The sequence below is a fragment of the Myxine glutinosa genome, chromosome 1 (assembly GCF_964187855.1).
Source record: "Myxine glutinosa chromosome 1, kmMyxGlut1.1, whole genome shotgun sequence".
NCBI classification, from domain to species: domain Eukaryota; kingdom Metazoa; phylum Chordata; class Myxini; order Myxiniformes; family Myxinidae; genus Myxine; species Myxine glutinosa.
The window spans coordinates 411,199,624-411,220,283 of NC_136261.1; the positions used below are offsets into that span (position 1 = coordinate 411,199,624).

A 20,660-nucleotide genomic window follows, 5' to 3' on the forward strand; every position below is an offset into this window, starting at 1 on the left:
AAGGCGATAGCGGGCATGCCCGGACGCTATGGGCGAGCCCTGAAAAGGCGATAGCGGGCATGCCCGGACGCTCTCGGCGAGCCCTGGAAAGACGAGAGCGGGCATGCCCGGGAAAGACGAGACCGGGCGTGCCCGGGAGGTTCGGGCGTGCCCGGGAACAGTGAGTCCGGGCATGCCCGGGAGAGGCACGTCTGGCCATGTTCTGGCCGGTGCAAGGCGATTGTGTGCATCCAGCGGTAACCGCTACACACGCCCCTCCAGAATCGACCTGCACCGGCAGGGTCAATTTAAGGGGAGTCCGGATGACCCGGCCAAAGCGACCCCTGGAGGGTCGTGGGGAGGGGTCCGACGTGGTGGTGGGTGGTCGAGCGGGGGGAACTGTGGACGGGGGGTGGCCTCGCCGCGGAGGAAGGGCCAACCGTGGTGGTCGGTCGATGTCCATGTGCGCCGGATTGAGGCGGTCCACAGAAATCCGGTCCGGCCGGCCGCCGAAGTCGACGATGAAAGACTTGTCGCCCCGTCGCAGGACCCGGAAGGGCTCGTCGTACGGCGGCCGGAGTGGCCCCCGGTGCACGTCATGACGCACAAAGACGTACTCCGCTGTGCGAAGCGCCGGGGGGGACGTAGGACTGGGGGCCACCGTGGCGGGACGTCGGCACGGGGGCAAATCGTCGGGCGGCCTCCTGGAGGTCCGAGCGCTGGCGAGCGGCGGACCAGGGACTGGTAGCGTCGGGCACGAATTCGCCCGGGACGCGGAGCGGCTGGCCGTAGACGAGCCCAGCGGCGGACACCTGGAGGTCTTCCTTGGGGGCTGTGCGAAGGCCCAAAAGGACCCACGGCAGCCGGTCGGCCCAACCGTCGTCCTGAAGGCCGGCCATGAGTGCGGCCTTCATGGAGCAGTGAAACCGCTCGCACAACCCATTGGCTTGGGGGTGGTAGGCAATGGTGCGGTGCAGCGTGACCCCCAACGAACGGGCGACCGCGCCCCAAAGCTCAGACGTTAACTGTGGGCCGTGGTCGGACGAGACGTCCACTGGTGCGCCGAAGCACGCGACCCAGGTGGCGATGAATGCCTGCACCACGTCGGCGGTGGTGGTGGAGGTGAGGGGCACGGCCTCCGGCCACCTGGTGGTCCTGTCCACCATGGTGAGCAGGTGGGTGAACCCCCGCGAGGGGGGCAGGGGACCCACCAGGTCCACGTGGACATGGTCGAAACGCCGTTCAGGCACGGCGAAAGGTGCCAGCAGGGCCTGGGTGTGGCGGTGGACCTTGACCCGCTGGCAGGCCGTGCAGGCGTTGGCCCAGTCGCGGATGTTTCGTCGAAGGCCGTGCCAGATGAAACGCGCCGACACCAGCTTCTGAGAAGCTTTCCGGCCCGGGTGAGAAAGGCCGTGGATGGAGGCGAAGATGCGGCGCTGCCAGGAAACGGGCACGATGGGGCGAGGCTGGCCCTGGGAGACGTCGCAGAGCAGGACGGTGCCCGCGAAGGGAATGTCGGCCAGGCGGAGGCCCGTGTCCGCCGCACGGAGTGCCTGCACCGAGGCGTCGGTGGTCTGGTCGGCCGCCATGAGCGCGAAGTCTACGCCGAGGTGGACCGCGTTCGCGCTGGCCTGAGAAAGACAGTCGGCCACGGCGTTGTTTTTGCCGGCGACGTGCCGGATGTCCGTGGTGAACTCCGACACGGCGGAGAGGTGGCGCTGCTGGCGGGCCGACCACGGCTCCGTGACCTTAGCCATTGCGTAGACCAACGGCTTGTGGTCGACGAAAGCCGTGAACGGGCGGCCCTCCAGGAGGTGTCGGAAATGGCGAACGGCCAGGAATAGCCCGAGCAGCTCACGGTCGAACGTGCTGTAGTTTAACTCATTCGGCCGGAGTTGCCGGCTGAAAAAAGCGAGTGGCTGCCAAACCCCGTCCACCCATTGCTCATGGACGGCGCCCACCGCGTAGTTGGAGGCGTCCGTAGTGAGGGCGATGGGCGCGTTGAGCACCTGGTGAGCCAGCAGCGTTGCACCGGTGAGGGCCCGTTTGGCGCTGGCGAAGGCCGCGTCCATGGCCGCGGACCAAACAATGTCATGCTTGGCCGGCTTGCCCCGGAGGGCCTCGTATAGGGGCCGCATGAGCTGAGCAGCGCGGGGCACGAATCGGTGATAAAAATTCACCATGCCGAGGAACTCTTGGAGGGCCTTGATGGAACGGGGACGCGGGAACGTGGTGATGGCCTCGACCTTGGTCGGCAGTGGCACGGCCCCGGTCTTGGTGATGCGGTGGCCCAAAAAGTCAACGGTCGTCGCGCCGAAGTGGCATTTGACCGGGTTGACAATTAAGCCGTGCTCGCTGAGGCGACCGAACAGTGTTCGGAGGTGGAGGAGGTGCTCGGCGCGGGACGTGCTGGCGATGAGGATATCGTCCAGATAGACGAAAAGAAACGGCAGGTCACGCAGCATGCCGTCCATCAAGTGCTGGAACACCTGGGCCACGTTCTTGAGGCCAAATGGCATCCGCAAAAATTCGAACATGCCGAACGGCGTGATGACGGCCGTCTTCGGGACGTCGGCCGCCCGGACAGGTACCTGGTGGTAGCCCCGTATCAGGTCAATTTTCGAAAAGATGACCCGTCCCGCCAAATGGGCGGAAAAGTCCTGAATATGCGGGATCGGGTACCTGTCGGGGGTGGTAGCATCGTTGAGACGGCGGTAGTCGCCACATGGGCGCCATCCACCCCCCGGCTTCAGCACGATGTGCAGTGGCGAGGCCCACTCGCTATCGGAGCGCCGCATGATGCCGAGGTGCTCCAATGCGTCGAACTCGGCCTTCGCCACGGCGAGCTTGGCCGGGTCGAGGCAGCGGGCCCTGGCGTAGACCGGCAGGCCTGTAGTGGGTATGTGGTGCTCGATCCCGTGCCGCACCGCGACGGCCGAAAACGTCGGCCGCGTGAGGGCCGGGAATTCCGCGAGCAGGCGAGCGAACTCGTTCGCTGCCGGGAGGGCGCATGCCAGTTCGGTCGGCGCAGAGCTGCTCATTGTGCACGCCAGGGAGCTGAAGGTCTCGGCGTGGACAAGGCGACGTCGTTTGACGTCGACCAGCAGCCCGTGCGTGCAGAGGAAGTCGGCGCCCAGCAAAGCCACGGGGACGCTGGCGGCAACAAAAGTCCATTGAAAACGCTGGCTGCCGAAGCAGAGGGTGACGACGCGTGGGCCGAAAGTGCGTATGGCCGAGCCATTAGCAGCGACCAAAGAGGGGCCGCAAACGGCGTCCCGCCTGTCCTGCCCGGAGGCGGGTATGACGCTCAGTTGGTCACCGGTGTCACACAGGAAACACCGCCCAGACGCTTTGTCCCGAATAAACAGCAAGTTTCCCGAGTGGCCGGCGCTCATGGCTGGGAATGAACGCTGGCCCGGCTGTTTCCCGACCTGCCGAAAGTGCACGGGGGCCGGCACGTCCGAGCCTTGTGTCCGAACCTGGCGTGGTAATAACACCACGCCCGGTCAGGTGGAGGCCCCGGCCGTCGTGTCGGAAGCGGGCGGTGCGGCATGGCGGCCACCAGTTGCACCGGTAGTTTGGCCTCCAACTGCGCAGGGCGCTCGGGCGTCGTGGGCGTCGCCTCGGACGGCGGCGGGCTCCAGGTAACCGCGCCGATGTGCTGGCCCGCCGAGGTGATCTTATCGGCTTCCCTGGCGAGGGCGCGGGAATCCGTGATCAACGTGCCAGCCAGGGCGAGGCGTACCGGGTGAGGCAGCTGGCGAAGGAACAGCTCGCGGAACAGAAAATCCGGAGAGTGCTCACCGAGCAATGAGAGCATATAGTCCATGCGCTCGGACGGGCGCGTGTCGCCGAGCTCGGGCAGAGCGAGCGGGCGCCATGCGCGTGCCGCCGGTGAGAGGGCGAAAGCGTCGAGGAGGAGTGTCTTCAGCGCGTCGTATTTATCAGCAGCCGGCGGGTGCTCGAGGAGGCTCAAGGCGCGGGCCGCGGTGGCGGAACCGAGCGCCGCCACAACATGGTGGATGCGGGTGTCATCCGTGGTGATGCCTCGCAGGGCGAACTGAGAGTCCGCCTGGACGAACCAAACAGCCACATGAGCCTCCCAGAAGGTAGGCAGTTTAAGAGTCACTGCCGTGTCCATGTCAGTAGGTCACCAGTGAAGGAGCTGCGCTCCAACGCGAGTCGAAAGAATTGACGCGACCAAAGACGGAATTCGTCTGAGTTGCTTTATTGAAACAAAACAGCTCAGGTATTCTGACAAAAGCCCGTTTATCGGGCAGCAATATATATATATACACATTTATGTCGGGAAGTTTGCCCGGCAAAAGCTATACCGGGCATGCCCGGGTGTCAAGGGCGAGCCTTGGAAAGGCGAGTCTGGACCTGCCCGGGCGTGTTTGGCTGCGGCCTGGCAAGTCGAGGCTGGGCGTGCCCGGGCGCTCTGGACGAGCACTGGAAAGGCGAGAGCGGCATGCCCGGACGCTCTGGGCGAGCCCTGGAAAGGCGATAGCGGGCATGCCCGGACGCTCTGGGCGAGCCCTGAAAAGGCGATAGCGGGCATGCCTGGACGCTCTGGGCGAGCCCTGGAAAGGCGAGAGCGGGCATGCCCGGGAAAGACGAGACCGGGCGTGCCCGGGAGGTTCGGGCGTGCCCGGGAACAGTGAGTCCGGGCATGCCCGGGAGAGGCACGTCTGGCCGTGTTCTGGCCGGTGCAAGGCGATTGTGTGCATCCAGCGATAACCGCTACAGACTCTTCATTCTCATCTTTCTTCCTAACTCTTACTCGGGTAAGCAAATCCCCTTTGCCATCCATAATGGTACACTCTATCCATACACCACATCCTCCCTTCCGTGGATGTTCCACGGGTTTCGGCTAGTACTCACTAAGCCCACTGCAACGTCTTCTTCTTCTAATTTTCTTTATCAAATTCCGTCATGTTGTTGATATATAATCACTTGGGGATATCCACCCCATTCACTAAGGGATATCCATCCCATTCACTTTGGGATATCCATCCCATTCACTTAGGTATGTCCAGGAAATCACCAATCGTTTTGCAACTGCAGCAAAACAATTTGGACTCCAAATTAACACCAGCAAAACTGAACTTCTCTTTCAGTCAACCGATAAACATAACATGGACACGAATATTCAACCCAAAGTACTTGTCAATGGAGAAGCCCTTAGATGTGCTAACACCGATACCTATCTTGGGAGTGTAGTAACATATGACAACTCACCTGATACCGAAGTTGCACACCGCGTCAGAAAAAGCTTTTGGAAGCCTGACCAAACGTCTCTGGTCCCAGAAGGCATCAGAATTACAACCAAGATCAAGGTCTATGGTGCTGTGGTGATGACTGCACTTCTGTACTCAGTGGAACCTATGACTCTCTCCAGGAGCCACATGAAGAACCTCACAAGCTTGCAATGAAGACACCTGTGACAACTTTTGGGAATCAAATGGCAAGATCGAGTCCCCAATACTACAGTCCAACGGAGAGCTGGGATACCCAGTGTTGAGGCATTCCTTACCTCTGGCCAACTTAGATGTACAGGTCACGTCATTCGTATGCCAGAGCATCTGCTCCCAAAAAAATAACTTTATGGTGAGCTGAAGGTGGGCGAACGTGTACCTGGAGGGCAAAAGCTACGTCACAAAGACGTTGTGAATAGACATCTGAAGAAAGCAAACAATAACATCGGGAACTGGGAAGAACTTGCCAGAGATAAATAAATAAATAAAACAGTGGAGAACTGTTGTCTCGGACTCGGTTGAGATGGTTGAGCAGCAAAGAGAGGATGAATATCAACGCCGTCATCTCCAGGGGCACAAAGTCGGCAATAAAAACCGACCAATAAATTTATTTTGCCCTCATTGCAACAGAGGATTTTTATCCAATGCTGGTCTTGCTTCCCATCGTCACGCAGACAAGTGCTGACCCATGGGCCTTCACAGTCATCGTCGTTAGCCACGGCCAACCGAAGAAGAAGAAGAAGAAAGTTATAAAGCTAATAAAAGACACACATTAGTGACTCACCTGTATTCATCAGTGCGAATTTTGTTTGTTACTTTGACTTGATGATCGAGTTCGTGATTTGGGCAAAATAAAAGATACTGTGGCAGACACGAAAGCCCACTGGTGTGGTGACATCATTCCGCGCACCAGGTGGGCGGCGGCCACGCCCGAGGGGTAGGCGTGGCCTCAGGATATACACCGGGCGCGCAGCCCGGAGCGCGCCAGTGCTACAGTGACCTCTTGAGAATAAAGACTCTTTTGTTTAACCGCGTTGTCCGCTTCCTCCTTGGTAGCAAGTAAGCGCGCGTAGCACCGCGCTTTAATTGGTGACCTCCGACGTTCTGGTCAGCCATCGCTGACCACCCGACATGGCAACCAATGCGGTAGCAATGAAGCTCCCCGAGTTCTGGGAAGCTCAGGCGGAGATCTGGTTCCTGCAGGCCGAAGCCCAGTTCAGGCTTCGACGCATCACAGCGGACGAGACACGCTACTGCCATGTGGTCGCCTCCCTCGGGGCCGGCGCGGCCGCCCACGTCGTGTCGGTCCTGAGGAACCCACCGGCCCACGACAGGTACGGAGCGATCAAGCGTCTCCTCCTCGCAATGTTCGGCCTCACCGTGGATGCACGGGCCGATCGCCTCTTGGACCTCCCCGAGCTTGGTGACACGCGACCGTCGGTCCGAATGGACCATATGCTGTCGCTCATGGGTGACGAAACCCCGAACGCTCTATTCCGGGTGTTATTTCGACGCCAGCTGCCAGCACGAGTCCGCCTCGCGTTGGCCGGTTCCGTGACAACGGAACCCCGTGCGTTCGCGGCCGAGGCCGACAAGTACTACGCGGCTTTGGAAACGCGGGCGAGTTTCGGTGCGGCCGTAGCGGCTCCCGAGCCCGAACCTCCTGCGGGTGCCCACCCCTGCTCCGAGGCCACGCCCCGCCCACCACCACCGCAGAAACCGCGGCCTCCGCCTTCGCCGCAAACCTGGTGCCATTTCCACCCTAGGTTCGGCCACGAGGCTCGGCAATGTCGCCCGCCGTGCTCATTCGGCAGGTCGGGAAATGCCCGGGCCAGCCCTCGGTAGTGGCACTGAGCGCCGGCCGATTAAACAGCCTCCGATACATAACAGACACCTTATCTGGGCGCCGTTGCCTGTGCGACACGGGAGCGCAGGTGAGTGTCGTTCCCGCTGGTACGTCCGATAAGCAGTCCGCGGGCCGGGGCCCCGCGCTGCTTGCTGCCAACGGTACGCCCATTCGCACGTACGGAAAACGCTGCCTTTCTCTGCAGTTCGGAAGGCAGGTTTTCCGATGGTCGTTCATCACTGCCGACGTGCCTATGGCACTGCTCAGCGCGGACTTCCTCTGTGCCAATGGCCTGTTGGTCGACGTCAATCACAGAAGGCTTGTCCAGGCTGAGATGTTCAGCTCGCTCGTGTGCGCGCTGCTCGCCTTGTTGAGCAGCTCACTGAGCGGCTCATCGAGCGGCTTGCCGAGCGGTTTGCTGAGCGGTTCCGTTCCAGCCAGGTTCATCTGCACGCTTCCGGTAGCGAACGAATTCACCCGCCTCCTCGCGGGTTTCCCGGCCCTCACGAGGCCCACCTTCTCGGCGAGGACCGTCAAGCACGGGGTGGAACACCACATCCCCACCGCCGGGCCACCGGTCTACGCCCGGGCACGCCGCCTCGAGCCGACGAAGCTCGCGGTAGCTAAAGCGGAGTTTGCTATGCTGGAGCGGCTCGGCATCGTGCGGCGCTCCGAGAGCGCATGGGCGTCGGCGCTCCACATCGTGCCCATGCCCGGCGGGGGATGGCGACCGTGCAGGGACTACCGCCGTCTCAACGACGCCACCACCCCCGACCGCTACCCCATCCCCCATATTCAGGACTTTTCCGCCCGCTTGGCGAATATGTCCTTCTTCTCGAAGATGGACCTCATACGCGGTTACCACCAGGTACCCGTCAGGCCGGAGGACATCCCGAAGACGGCTGTCATCACGCCGTTCGGTCTTTTCGAATTTCTTCAGATGCCCTTCGGTTTGAAAAATGCGGCTCAGGCGTTCCAGCGCCTCATGGACAGCATCTTGCGCGACTTGGATTTTGTGTACGTATACCTGGACGACATTCTCGTCGCCAGCGCGTCCCGTGAAGAGCACCTACACCATCTCCGCATGCTCTTCGAACGTCTGGGCCAGCACGGCCTGATCATGAACCCCGCCAAGTGCCAGTTCGGTGTCGCCGAAATCGACTTTTTGGGGCACCACGTCACCAGGCACGGCGCCGTCCCCCTACCGGCCAAGGTGGAGGCGGTGAAGGGGTTTCCGCGCCCCCGCACGATCAGGGGGCTCCAGGAGTTCCTGGGCATGGTAAACTTTTACCACCGTTTCCTGCCCCGCATCGCCCAGCTCCTGCGCCCCTTACACGAGGCCCTCCGGGGGAAGCTGGGCAAAGGTGACGTCACCTGGACCGAGCAGATGGACGCGGCGTTCGTGGGCGCAAAGCTCGCCTTGGCTAACGCCACCATGCTCGTGCACCCGGCGCCCGATGCACCGATCGCCCTCACCACCGACACCTCGGACTACGTGGTGGGCGCGGTGCACGAGCAATGGGTGTGTGGAGTTTGGCAACCGCTGGCGTTCTCAGCCGGCAGCTTCGCCCGCCCGAACGCCGGTACAGGTACCTTCGACCGCGAGTTGCTCGGGCTCCACCTGGCGGTCAGCCACTTCCGCCATCTGCTCGAGGGCCGTGCGTTCACGGCCTTCGTCGACCACAAGCCACTGGTGTTCGCGATGGGCAAGGTCGCCGAGCCGTGGTCGGCCCGGCAGCAGCGTCACCTCTCGGCCGTGTCTGAATACACAACGGACATCCGGTACAACGCGGTGGCGGATTGCCTTTCCCGGTCCGTTGCCCACGCGGTCCACCTCAGCATCGACTATGCCCGGATGGCGGCAGACCAGGCCGCCGACCCCGACGTCCAGGCCTTGCGGACCGCCGTTACGGGCCTCCGCGTCACCGAGGTGCCGTTCAACGGCGCGGGCACGGCCCTCTGGTGCGACGTCTCCCTCGGGCGGCCTCGCCCCATCGTGCCCGCGGGCTGGCAGCGCCGGATTTTCGACTCCATCCACGGCCTGTCCCACCCGGGCACGAGGACCTCCCAGAGGTTGATCGCCGACAAGTTTGTCTGGCATGGCCTCGGAAGGCCGTCCGCGGCTGGGCCAGGACGTGCCTCGCGTGCCAGTGCGCGAAGGTGCACCGGCATACCCAGGTCCCATTGGCTCCGTTTACGGTGCCGGCACGTAGGTTCGACCACGTGCACGTGGACCTGGTGGGACCTCTGCCGCCCTCGCGGGGTTTCACCCATGTCCTTACCATGGTGGACCGCACCACCTGGGGGCCGGAGGCCGTGCCTTTGGCGGCGATGACGGCGGCAGACGTTGCGCAGGCGTTCATCGCCACCTGGGTCACCCGGTTCAGCGCCCCCTCGGACATCTCGTCCGACCGCGGCCCCCAGTTCACCTCAGAGCTCTGGGCCGCGGTCACGCGGGGGCTCGGGGTCCAGCTGCACCAAACCATGGCCTACCACCCCCCGGCCAATGGCCTGTGCGAGCGGTTCCACCGCTCGTTGAAGGCCGCACTCCGGGCCACCCTCCTCGATGGCGGCTGGGTCGACAGGCTGCCCTGGGTCCTGCTGGGCCTCTGGACGGTGCCCAAGGAGGACCTGCACGCATCCGCGGCGGAGTTGGTCTTTGGACAACCGCTGCGGGTGCCGGGCGAGTTCCTCCCCGACCCCACGGCACCTTGGTCCGCGGCGCAGGAGCGCTGCGCGCTGCAGGAGACTGCCCGGAGGTTCGCCCCGGTGCCGAAGGCGCACCCCGGGCACCCACCCATGCACGTCGCCCCGGAGCTTCGCACCGCGGAGTATGTCTTCATCCGGCATGACGCCCACCCGACACCACTGCGGCCCCCGTACGACGGGCCTTTCCACGTGCTGGAGACCGGGGTGAAATACTTCACCTCGGACATCGGCGGTACTCCCGACCGCGTCTCGGTGGATCGACTCAAGCCGGCCCACCCCGACGTGGACCACCCACCGCCGGTGGCTCGGCCCCCGCATCGGGGCCGCCCCCCAGTGGGCGGACTCCCGGCACTGCCCAGCACCACCGGCACGCCGCCCCCCGGTCCGGCACCCATCCCGGGTACAGCCGGGGGCATCCCAGCTGGCATCCCTGCACCCCGGACGCCGCTGGTCGCCAGACGGCGCTTCGGCTGGGTCATCCATTTGCCCTGCAAACTGGCCCTCCAGGTGCGCGGGAATTCTGGGGGGGCGCGTGTGGCAGACACGAAAGCCCACTGGCGTGGTGACATCATTCCGCACACCAAGTGGGCGGCGGCCACGCCCGAGGAGTAGGCGTGGCCTCAGGATATACACCGGGCGCGCAGCCGGAGCACGCCAGTGCTACAGTGACCTCTTGAGAATAAAGACTCTTTTGTTTAACCGCGTTGGCCGCTTCCTCCTTGGTAGCAAGTAAGCGCGCGTAGCACCGCGCTTTAATCCGACGTAAAAACCCGACCGGAAGTCTAAGGGATTTGGGGGTGCACCTGCTATGTGAGGCTGGAAGTTCAACTTTCCCATCAAGTTTTTGATAAATTTGTATTGACCTTCCCTTCCGGCTCCAACTGATAATTTAAAATAAATATAAATTTGTACTCAGTTCCATTTTATTTATATACTAGCAGAAGTACCTGGCATTGCCGGGCAGGGGAGGGGAGGGGAGGAGGAAGGGGATGGGAGGGTAATGGGGGGGGAGGGGAGAAGAGGGGGGGAGGGGAGAGGAGGGGGGGGGAGGGGAGAAGAGGGGGGAGGGGAGAAGAGGGGGGAGGAGAGAAGAGGGGGGAGGGGAGGAAGAGGGGGGAGGGAGAGGGGGGAGGGGAGGAAAAGAGGGGAGGAGAGGGGGAGGAGAGGGGGAGGGTGATGGGGGAGGGGGAGGGTGATGGGGGAGGGGGAGGGGAGGGGAGGGGGAAGGGGAGGGGAGGGGAACGGGGGAGGGGAGGAGGGGGAGGGGAGAAGAGGGGGGGAGGGGAGAAGAGGGGGGAGGGGAGAAGAGGGGAGACGGGAGAAGAGGGGGGGAGGAGAGAAGAAGGGGAGGGGGAGGGGAGGAGAAGGGGGGAGGGGAGGAGAGGGGGGAGGGGAGGGTGATGGGGGAGGGGGGTAGCGGGAGGGAGGGGGAGGGGAGGGGGAGGGGGGAGGGGAGGAGAGGGGGAGAAGTACCCAGCATTCCGTGTATAAATGTGAGGGAGAAGAGGGGGGAGGGGGAGGGGGAGGGGAGGGGGAGGGGAGGAGAGGGGGGAGGGGGAGGGGGGAGGGGGGAGGGGAGGAGGGGGGAGGGGAGGGGCGGGGGGAGGGCGTGCGAATCGTCGAATCAGCGCGCTGCTCTGCCACCGATTCAGAATATGGATCTAAAGATGAAAGAAAAAAAAACCTATGTGATGTGAATGGCAATGTTCCTCGCTGAAATGTGAAAAAACGCAATCGCGCGGCAAGGAACATCACGTGATCGCTCTGAGCGATCGATTGCAACTCTGCGTCGTGTCGTGGGCGTGGCCAACGTGGCCTCATGCTCCCAGGTGATTGGCTAACTCGAGCTCGAGAGAGCCATAATGCGCTACGTTATGGAAATAAATATGGATCTAAAGATGACAGGGAACAAAAGCTATGTGGTGTGAATGGAAATATTCCTCGCTGAAATGTGAAAAAACGGAATCGGTTTTCGCTCTGAAATACGTGCGAACGCGTAACTGAGTTAATGGCGGCAAGGAACATCACGTGATCGCTCTGAGCGAATCAGCGCGCTGCTCTGCCATTCCGGTCATAATATGCCTCGCTGAAATGCGCTGAGGTAAAAATATGGTTTAAAAATACTATGAAATAAATTTTTAGGTCGACCATGTTCTTCCCAGGCTCAATGGCCATGTTTGTGCCAAATATCAAGTACGTGAGCCTCTCCGTTTAGGAGTCTATCGGTAACATTACACACACACACACAAACTGTGTTTTATATAAGATATTCAATCAGAGCACAAAATCGATTTGGCCGATCTCTCCCACAATCCCCCCCCTTCCCCCCAGCACCATCCACCCCATCCCCCCACAACATTCCTTACCTCCCCACAACCCCCGACCCCCGATCCACCATCACCACCAGATGGGGTCTATCTCGGCAACCGGGAAGTAGAAATTAAGAATTGGGAAGGGAACAAATCTCTTTCTTATAAAGAGTGATGGATACCACTGGCTTCGGCCTCTGAAGGAGGGCAGACATGGAATTGTGGATGTTTCCGCTCGGCTTATGGCTTTTCGCCTACATTCTGTGCAACGTCTGTTGTATGCTGAAGAGCTGCCCTGGCACTCTTTGCACACTTTCTGCAGCAACAAGCTGGAGGCTTGTGTTATGATCAGCACCTGTTCTTGGTGAACCTTGACCGTGTCAGTTTGGCTTCAATTCCAGGTTTTTCCCATTTTTTGCTGCAACAAGCTGGAGGCCTGTGTTATAATCGGCACCTGTTCTTTGTGAACCTCAACCGTGTCAGTTATATATATATATATATATATATATATATATATATATATATATATATATATATATATATACATACATACATACATACAGAATTGAGGCTCGTGAAAGAGCTAACATTTATCACAAAAACAAATCAAAGAGAAAAACAAACAAAGTATATAAAAAGGGGAGCGGTAGACAAGATGGGGAGAGAAGGGGAAGCACATAAACACAACATTTGAGAGCAGGGACATCGGGAATGTATGGGAGGGAAGAGGGATTGGGGGAAGGCGGTGTGGGACGGGGGGGGAGGTGGGAGAGGTATAAACACAAGTACACCAAGGACTTTCAGGAAAGAAGTTGGTATTTCAAAAAAGTGGATTTGGGGTGAAATTAGCGGGGGTAGAAAAGATCAAGGTTTTGGATGTGGGAAGATAAGAGATGGTGGTGAACAGCTGTTTTAAAGACTTGGAGGGAGGAGTGGGATTGAAGAGAGTGAGGGAGTTTGTTCCAGAGGTGGGAGAAAAGAGGAATCAAGGAGTGAAGGTGAGCAGAGAGTCTTGATTTTGGCAGTTTCACCATAAGAGGGTTGCAGGCAAATCTTGTGTGACCTGTAGGAATATTTGGGGAACAGAGCCCTGAGAGAGCTGGAGGAGCAAAGCCAGAGAGGAGTCGGTAGAAGACAGAAAGACCACCAACCTGCCTGTGGTGAGTAAGTGAAAGGCCCTCGGAGGTAGCTTCATCGCGGGAGATTCCAATGATTCTGAACGCTTTGGTTTCAACAGCGTGAAGACGAGCTAGGTGTGAGGCAGGAGCACCAGCCCAGAGGGGGGAACAGTATTCCATTGAGCTGCGGATGAAAGCCTTATATGTGGTGAGGAACTCAGGTGTGCCAAGGAAGGACTTCGCATGACGGAGGATGCCCAGTCAGCGACTGGCTTTGGAGGCCAGATTTGAAATGTGGTTTTCCCAGGAAAGATCATGGCAGATAGTGAGACCCAAAAGCTTGAGTGACAGAACTTATTGGAGAGGATTATTCAGAAAGTGGATGGGAGGGTTGTCCTGTCGGTCTTTTCAGAGAGACATCGTAAGAGTGTGACATTTGTCAGGATTGAAAGACATGTTCCACTTGTTTGCCCAGTCTGTGATTTTGTCCATGTCTGCAGAGAGCGAGGAGGCTGCAGACTGCCGATCTGAGGGATGAGGACTGGAGCGGCAGAGAGTGGAGTCATCAGCAAAGAGATAGAGAGGATTTTCAAGAGAGTCAGAGAGATCATTGATGAAGACCAGAAAAAGCACAGGGCCCAGAACACTGCCTTGGGGAACTCCAGCCTGAACAGGAAGAGGAGATGAGAGAAACCCATTCAGGGCCACACGTTGACTACGACTAGAGAGGAAGTCCGCCAGGCATGCTTGGAGATTTCCATGGATACCAAAGGAGGAGAGTTTGGTGAGCAGAGCGGGGTGCCAGACGGTATCGAAGGCACGTGATATGTCAAGGGAGACAGCTCTAATTTCCTGTTTGGTATTGAGGACATCCATCCATTGTTGAGACAGCAGAAGCAGCATGTCCAGAGCAGAGTGACCAGGTCTGAAACCAAATTGATGATCAGAGATCAAGCCATTGGAGAAGAGGAAAGATTTCATATCCGAAGCAATGATGGATTCCATGACTTTGCTGATAATTGGAAGAAGACTGATTGGTCTGTAGTTGCTAGGATCTGTTTTTGCACCTTTTTTGTGTAAAGTGGTGATATTGGCTGATTTCCAAGCAGATGGCAGATGACCTTGAGGAAAAGAGAGGGTGAAGAGAACAGAGAGAGGGAGTGAAAGAGTGGAAGAACAGGATTTTAGGGCCCGTTGGCTGATGCCGTCAGGTCCAGTTGCAGAATCAGAGTCGAGGGTTAACAGAAACTTTTCCACCTTGTCAGGAGGAAAGGACACAGAGTCCATGAGCAGCTGGGTACGACTGGGTATGGTGGGTAGAGAGAGGGATGGGTTTGGGACACAAGATTTAGAGGCAAACACAGAGTTGAGGCATTCAGCTTTTTCATGTGTGGAGTCAGCTGTGTCACCATTTGAGGTGAGGGAAGGGATGGAGGGTGAACAAACACCAGAAACAGATTTGACCAGACACCAGCAGGATTTGGAAGAGGGAGACAGATAGGAGAGTTCGGGCTTGAGAACAGAGAGATATTGTTTCGTGGCTCTCCTGAGGGTGGACACACGCTTGTTTCGGGCTTTGTGAAAGGAAATGAGATTTCCTTCTGTTGGATTCGCTTTCCAGGAGACGAAGGCAAGTTGTTTCTGGGCAACAGCCTCACCACAAGATTCCGTGTACCATGGACGGGAGGAAGGGTATGACAACTGAAGATGAGATGGAATAAATCTGTGCATGAGAGAGAGCAATTTACTTTGGAGGAATTCCCAGGATGAGTTGATGTCAGAGACGGTAGAGATGGGAGACCAGTCCAGATGATTGATGGTTGCTTGAAGACCGTGCCAGTTGGCCTGGGTGAAATGCCAGACTTGTCGACACTGAGGTGGCTCCCTGAGAATGGTCACAGAGATGTCCACTTTACCAAGCACATGATCAGATGAGCCGATTGGAGCAGAAGAAGAGCAGCAGACATTTTCAGGGAAGTTAGTCATAACCAAGTCCAGAAGAGAAGATGCTCCGTTGACTGAGATCTGGGTCAGGAAATTGACAGATTGTGTCAATCCTAGTGAGTCGCAGAAGTCCTTTGCTGAGGAGCCATGGCTGGTGAGAGAGGTACCCACTCCTAGCCAACTGGCATGGTGACAATTGAAATCACCACATATGAGGAAGAGAGAGTTTGGAAGAGTAGATAGAAGTTGGTCCATATTATCAGACAACGAGATGTAGATGGAGTCATCACTGTTTGGTGGACGGTACAACACACATATGAACAAGAGGTGGGAGCGAAGGGGAAGCCGTAGCCAGAGGAATGTCTGGGGGTGAGGTGGAGAGGGCAGTGCAGGGCGAGTGAGAAAGAGTTTTTGATAAATATAGCAACCCCACCTCCAGGACGAGGCTCAAGTCTATCATACCGGAGGAGGGAGTAACCCGGGAGAGGTTTTTTTTTTTTTTTTTTTTTTTTTTACTGAATCGAGGCTCGTGAAAGAGCTAATATTTATTTCACAAACAAATCAACCAGACAAAAAATATATAAAAAGAGAGAGCGGAAGACAAGATGGGGAGAGAAGGGGAAGCACACAAACACAACATTTGAGAGCAGGGAGAAGTGTGGGAGGGAGCAGAATCAGAGACATCATGAAGGAGGAAAGCTTCTGTTTAGCAGATCACGTCTGGTTTGTCAGAAGCAACCTGTATGGAGAGATCAGTTAAGTTTGAACGAAGGCCCCGGATGTTTGAGGTCCATACCGTTAATGAAGAGGAAGGGGGAGCATCGGATGCAGAACAGGGGGGGCAGGGGTAGGGTAAGATTTGGAAGAGGAGGAAGATGTAGGGAGAGCTGTTGAAGGTGTGTCAGGGATTTCAGAATCGCTCGGAGAAAGGGAAGGATGGGGCTGACAATAGGTTTGATGGTGATTGGGTGAGGCACAGTGAGGTGTTATTTAAGGAGGGGCAAGAGCGAGGCAGAAGGTTGGGGGAGATGGAGGTGAGAGTTGGAAGAGGGAAGAAGCGGGGAGGACGCTTTGAGGAGGAGGGGTGAGAGGGGGGAAATGGAGAAGAAATGAGGGTGGGGAGATTTGAAGGGGAGGGGCAAGGGGGGAGTTTATGAGGGGATGCATTAGGGGGGAGTTTTGGAGGGAAGGTACAAGGGGAGGGATTTGAAAGGGATGGGAGATGGGGTAGATTTGGAGGGGAGGGGTGAGGGGGGAGTCTAGGAGGGGAGGGGCGAGGGGGAGTCTAGGAGGGGAAGGGTGTTGTGGGAGTTTAGGAGGGAAGGGGCAAGGGGGGAGATTTGAAAGGGATGGTTGATGGGGAAGATTTGGAGGGGAGGGGCAAGGGGAAGATTTGAAAGGGATGGGTGATGGGGAAGATTTTTGAGGGGAGCGATGATGGGGAAGATTTGGAGGGGAGCGGTGATGGGGAAGATTTGGAGGGGAGGGGTGATGGGGAAGATTTGGAGGGGAGGGGTGAGATTGGATTTTGGAAAGTGTACGATTAATGGGAAACGAACATTTATTGCAAAATGAGTTTCTTGTGACCTTCGAGTCAAAAATACGTTTAAGGACGCTGGAGGGGGGGGGGGGGGGGGTGGAGAGCAGGAGAGTTTAGCGAATGTATGAAAGAGGCAGTGTAAGAGATGGAATTTTTTTTTGGAATGAATAGATTTGGTGAGCAAGTCGAAAGCAACCTTTTAAAGAAGAGGAAGAAAAAGGTGTTATAATACATGACAGAATACACTAGTTCAGGGGAAAGTTTAAACATTTTAAAGTTTAACAGTGAAAACTATCTGGGGAAATGTGGGTGAAACACGTGATCGAAGAACGAACGAATAAGAACAACGAAAAAACTAATAAGAACAACGAATAAGAACAGAGAAGGAAATGTTTTTTTGTTTTTTTTGGTTTTGAGTTGAGATTTTAAACAAGGACGTACGGGGTGAAAAGACTGGGAAAAAACAGAGAACGAAAGTAGTTGGAGCACAATAGATGGACCGCTGAGAGAAAAACAAAGCCTCAAGGTCGGAAGGCCTCAAAAGACATGACACGAATTAACTGACGATATTTTATACAGGTATGAAAGATTAACACTGAGAATCTTCCTAGGGACACACTTTACTTACACACACCATAAAATAAATAGTTTTGACGAAAATACAATTGGAAACAATTACTTAACTTCGATAGCGTGGAGAGCATGGACAGCTTCGAAAAACGGAACCTCGCCGGCCAAAACCTTGCCAGTTTAGCTTCAATTTCAGGTTTTTACCATTTTTTGCTGAAAGTTTGGAAAGGCCTTGGGGTTCATCTCCACCTCCAGGCTTATAATTGCCGGATATTTATCCAAGAACCTATTTTTTATAACGGTTTTTTCCATGCATTCCTCACAGTCCTACCTTGATTAGGAAAAATTTTCAAGGAGGAATTGGCACAGTTTGTGACCTGGGGGATACATCTGGGACAAAATGGATGTCTGCTGGCAGGGTGGTGACCATTCTTGGTTTAAGAGCTGTTCCTGTTTTCTGCCAAATTGTACGTATAGTCAAGTGGAAGTTTCCTTCCCTGAAATGAAGGTGCTTCCCTCCTTCCAGTGAAATGATGAACTTGTCTCTCATTTTCATCTGGTAACAACGGCGGGTAATCCTAAGCTCCTTCGAGATAACCAAGCCTCGTCCTTCTCTGGAGCGACAAGAGTGGCCTTGTGGTCAGAAAGGTTAGGTCCAGGATCTCCTGCCACTCCACTGTGGCCCAACATGTATAAATTACCTATTTATGGGTTCTAGCAGATATCCAGTGGAGATTAGCACATTGGGCTCTCCCTGCGAACACCTTTGTTCATCACCTTGACAGTTCAGTACCGGTAACATGCCCCCTCTGTGAACAGAACGAGGACCTCTTTCATGCCGATGTGCAATGTGGAAGACCAACACCTCTCTTCTCTATTCTCACACACCTTTTTGATCAGTTGACTTTTCACTTCACATTCTTTTATTTTTGGGGTACCTTTCAGACCCTCTGCAAGGACTCTGGTGTTCTCCGAAACTTCTTGGTTGCTTTAGCAATACTAGGGCATTGCCCGTACTATATCTATATCTAAAATTATATCCCCCCCCTCTATTTACATGAAATGGTTTGGTCCAAAGCGAACGGCTTCCGGAGTTTGGTAAAGAAATCGCCATCGCGTGCACAAACGCGCAGGAAAGCGAATGAATCGCAAATTCGTTTTTATTAGTTTTAAAACATCGTTTAACGCCAACATAGCGCCAACATAGTTTGCAAACGTGAAATAAATGAATACGCTCTCAAATGTGCCATCCGAGGCAGAGTGTGTCCGCCACGTTCGGCACACGCGATAGTTCGCTGCTCTCTGATTGGTTGAATCGTTTTTTGGACATAGCTCGGTAAGTAATTGTCCGATTAATATGAAACCTTGAAAAGGCACATCCTCGGGTCCCCAGCAATATACCTGGCAAGTTAAAAGTATATCGGACCCGTGGTTGTCGAGAAACAGCGGTCACAGACAAACGTACAAACAGAGATTACTGGAATTATAGATAGATATGCAATTTATAATTGGAGGAAAATGTAAATTGATAATGGCCCTGGTTTTGATGTTGTCCCCATGTTTAAAGGGCTGGTGTCTGTGAGAATCAGGTTGGAGTTTGATTTGGATGTGGCAATGAAAATGTCAAACTCTGAGTGCAAATGGTGTGTTAATGAGGCCTTATGTGCTGTGAATGATTTGGAATTGCTTTTCTCTTTCTAATAACTGCATCAGGAACTGTGATGCTTCTATTTTTTCTCCTGTAAAATTGATTTGACCTGTTTTGTGATTTATGAAATAAACGGTGTTGCAAATTCAATTCTCTCCATCTCTCTCTCTCTCTCACTCTCTCACTCTCTCTCTCTCTCTCTCTCTCTCTCTCTCTCTCTCTCTCTCTCTCTCTCTCTCTCACACAAGACTCAGGAGATCAGGCAAGGCACAGCCAATCTCTGCATCCAATTTCCCCCACCCCCCCCCTCCAACCCCCATTCCTTCCTCTCCCAACAATCTGGAAGCTACGATTTCGCACTTGCAAAAACTTCTCTTTCCACGAGCCAGGGGATAATATTTCATTGAAAAGGGATTTGTAATTTTTATCAGTCACGTGACCTTCAACCTTCCCGGTGTGTACCCTGGTTTAGAATCCCTGCATATTGTAAGAGGTGACTAAGAGGGTTGGCGTCAGGAAGGCCATCCGGCCATAAAAACATTGCCTCATAAAGAGAACCATGACAATAATTAAAACTACATATGGGCAGGGTACAGCCCGAAGTGGAGATCGGTTTCTGAGGTTTTTGAGAGCGGTATTCAGGATTGCAAAGCAGATAGCGAAAGAGAGGTGTGATGTGATGGGGGTGAGTTGCTTGAAGGATGAAGTGGGACAAATCGTTGTGGACCCAGATGGAATTAAAGGAAGATGGAAAAGATATATGGAAATGCTGTTGAATACAGAGAATGAATGGGATGGCAACATAGAGAGTAACCCAGTTTTAGGACCGGCAGAGAAGATAACTGAGAAAGAAGTTGAGGAAGCGATAAAAGCAATGAAGAGTAGAAAAGCGGGAGGGCCGATAGGAGTTGTGCGAGATATGTTGAAGGCAGCAGGAAGTTGGGGTGTGAAGAGAATGACAGAGATCTGTAATCTGGTGGTGAAAGAAGGCCGCATTCCAGTGGATTGGGAACTGAGTACTCTCATCCCTCTATACAAGGGGAAAAGTGACCCTCTGGAGTGTGGCTCGTACCGAGCGATAAAGTTATTGGAGCATGGAATGAAGGTATTGAAAAGGGTGTTGGAGAGGAGGATAAGGAAGAAGGTGAAGATCGACGAAATGCAGTTTGGATTTATGCCAGGAAGAGGAACGACAGACGCGCTCTTTATTGTGAGGCAGTTGCAGGAGAAGTACATGGAGAAGAGGAAGAAGTTGTTTCTTAGATTTGTTGATCTGGAGAAAGCATTCGATAGGGTTTGACGCGAAGTATTGACATGGGCAATGAGGAAGTTAGGAGTGGAGGAATGGTTGATCAGAGTAGTGATGGCAATGTACAAAAGAGCGTGCACAGCTGTAAGGATGAAGGATGGGAACAGTGGTGAGTTTGAGGTGAAGGTGGGAGTGCATCAGGGGTCCGTATTAAGTCCACTACTATTTGTAGCTGTGATGGAGGTGCTGGCCCAGAACGTAAAGGAGGGTTTACCGTGGGAGTTGTTGTATGCAGATGATCTGGTGTTGATTGCGGAAGTATGGATGGACTGAAGGAAAAGATGAACAAGTGGAAGGAAAGTATGGAGACAAAAGGTCTGAAGGTGAATATCGGAAAGACGAAGGTGATGGCAAGTGGTAAAGCATGTGGTGAGGTGAAAAGAACTGGGAAGTGGCCTTGTGCTGTGTGCAGGAAGGGTGTCGGAGTGAA

General features: G+C 55.6%; 1 protein-coding gene across 4 annotated transcripts in view; it reads left to right on the forward strand.

Annotated features, from left to right (window-relative positions):
- LOC137417681 (NACHT, LRR and PYD domains-containing protein 12-like) overlaps positions 1-20,660 on the forward strand; it is a 229,634-nt gene that overhangs the window by 145,809 nt on the left and 63,165 nt on the right. The window lies entirely within an intron of this gene.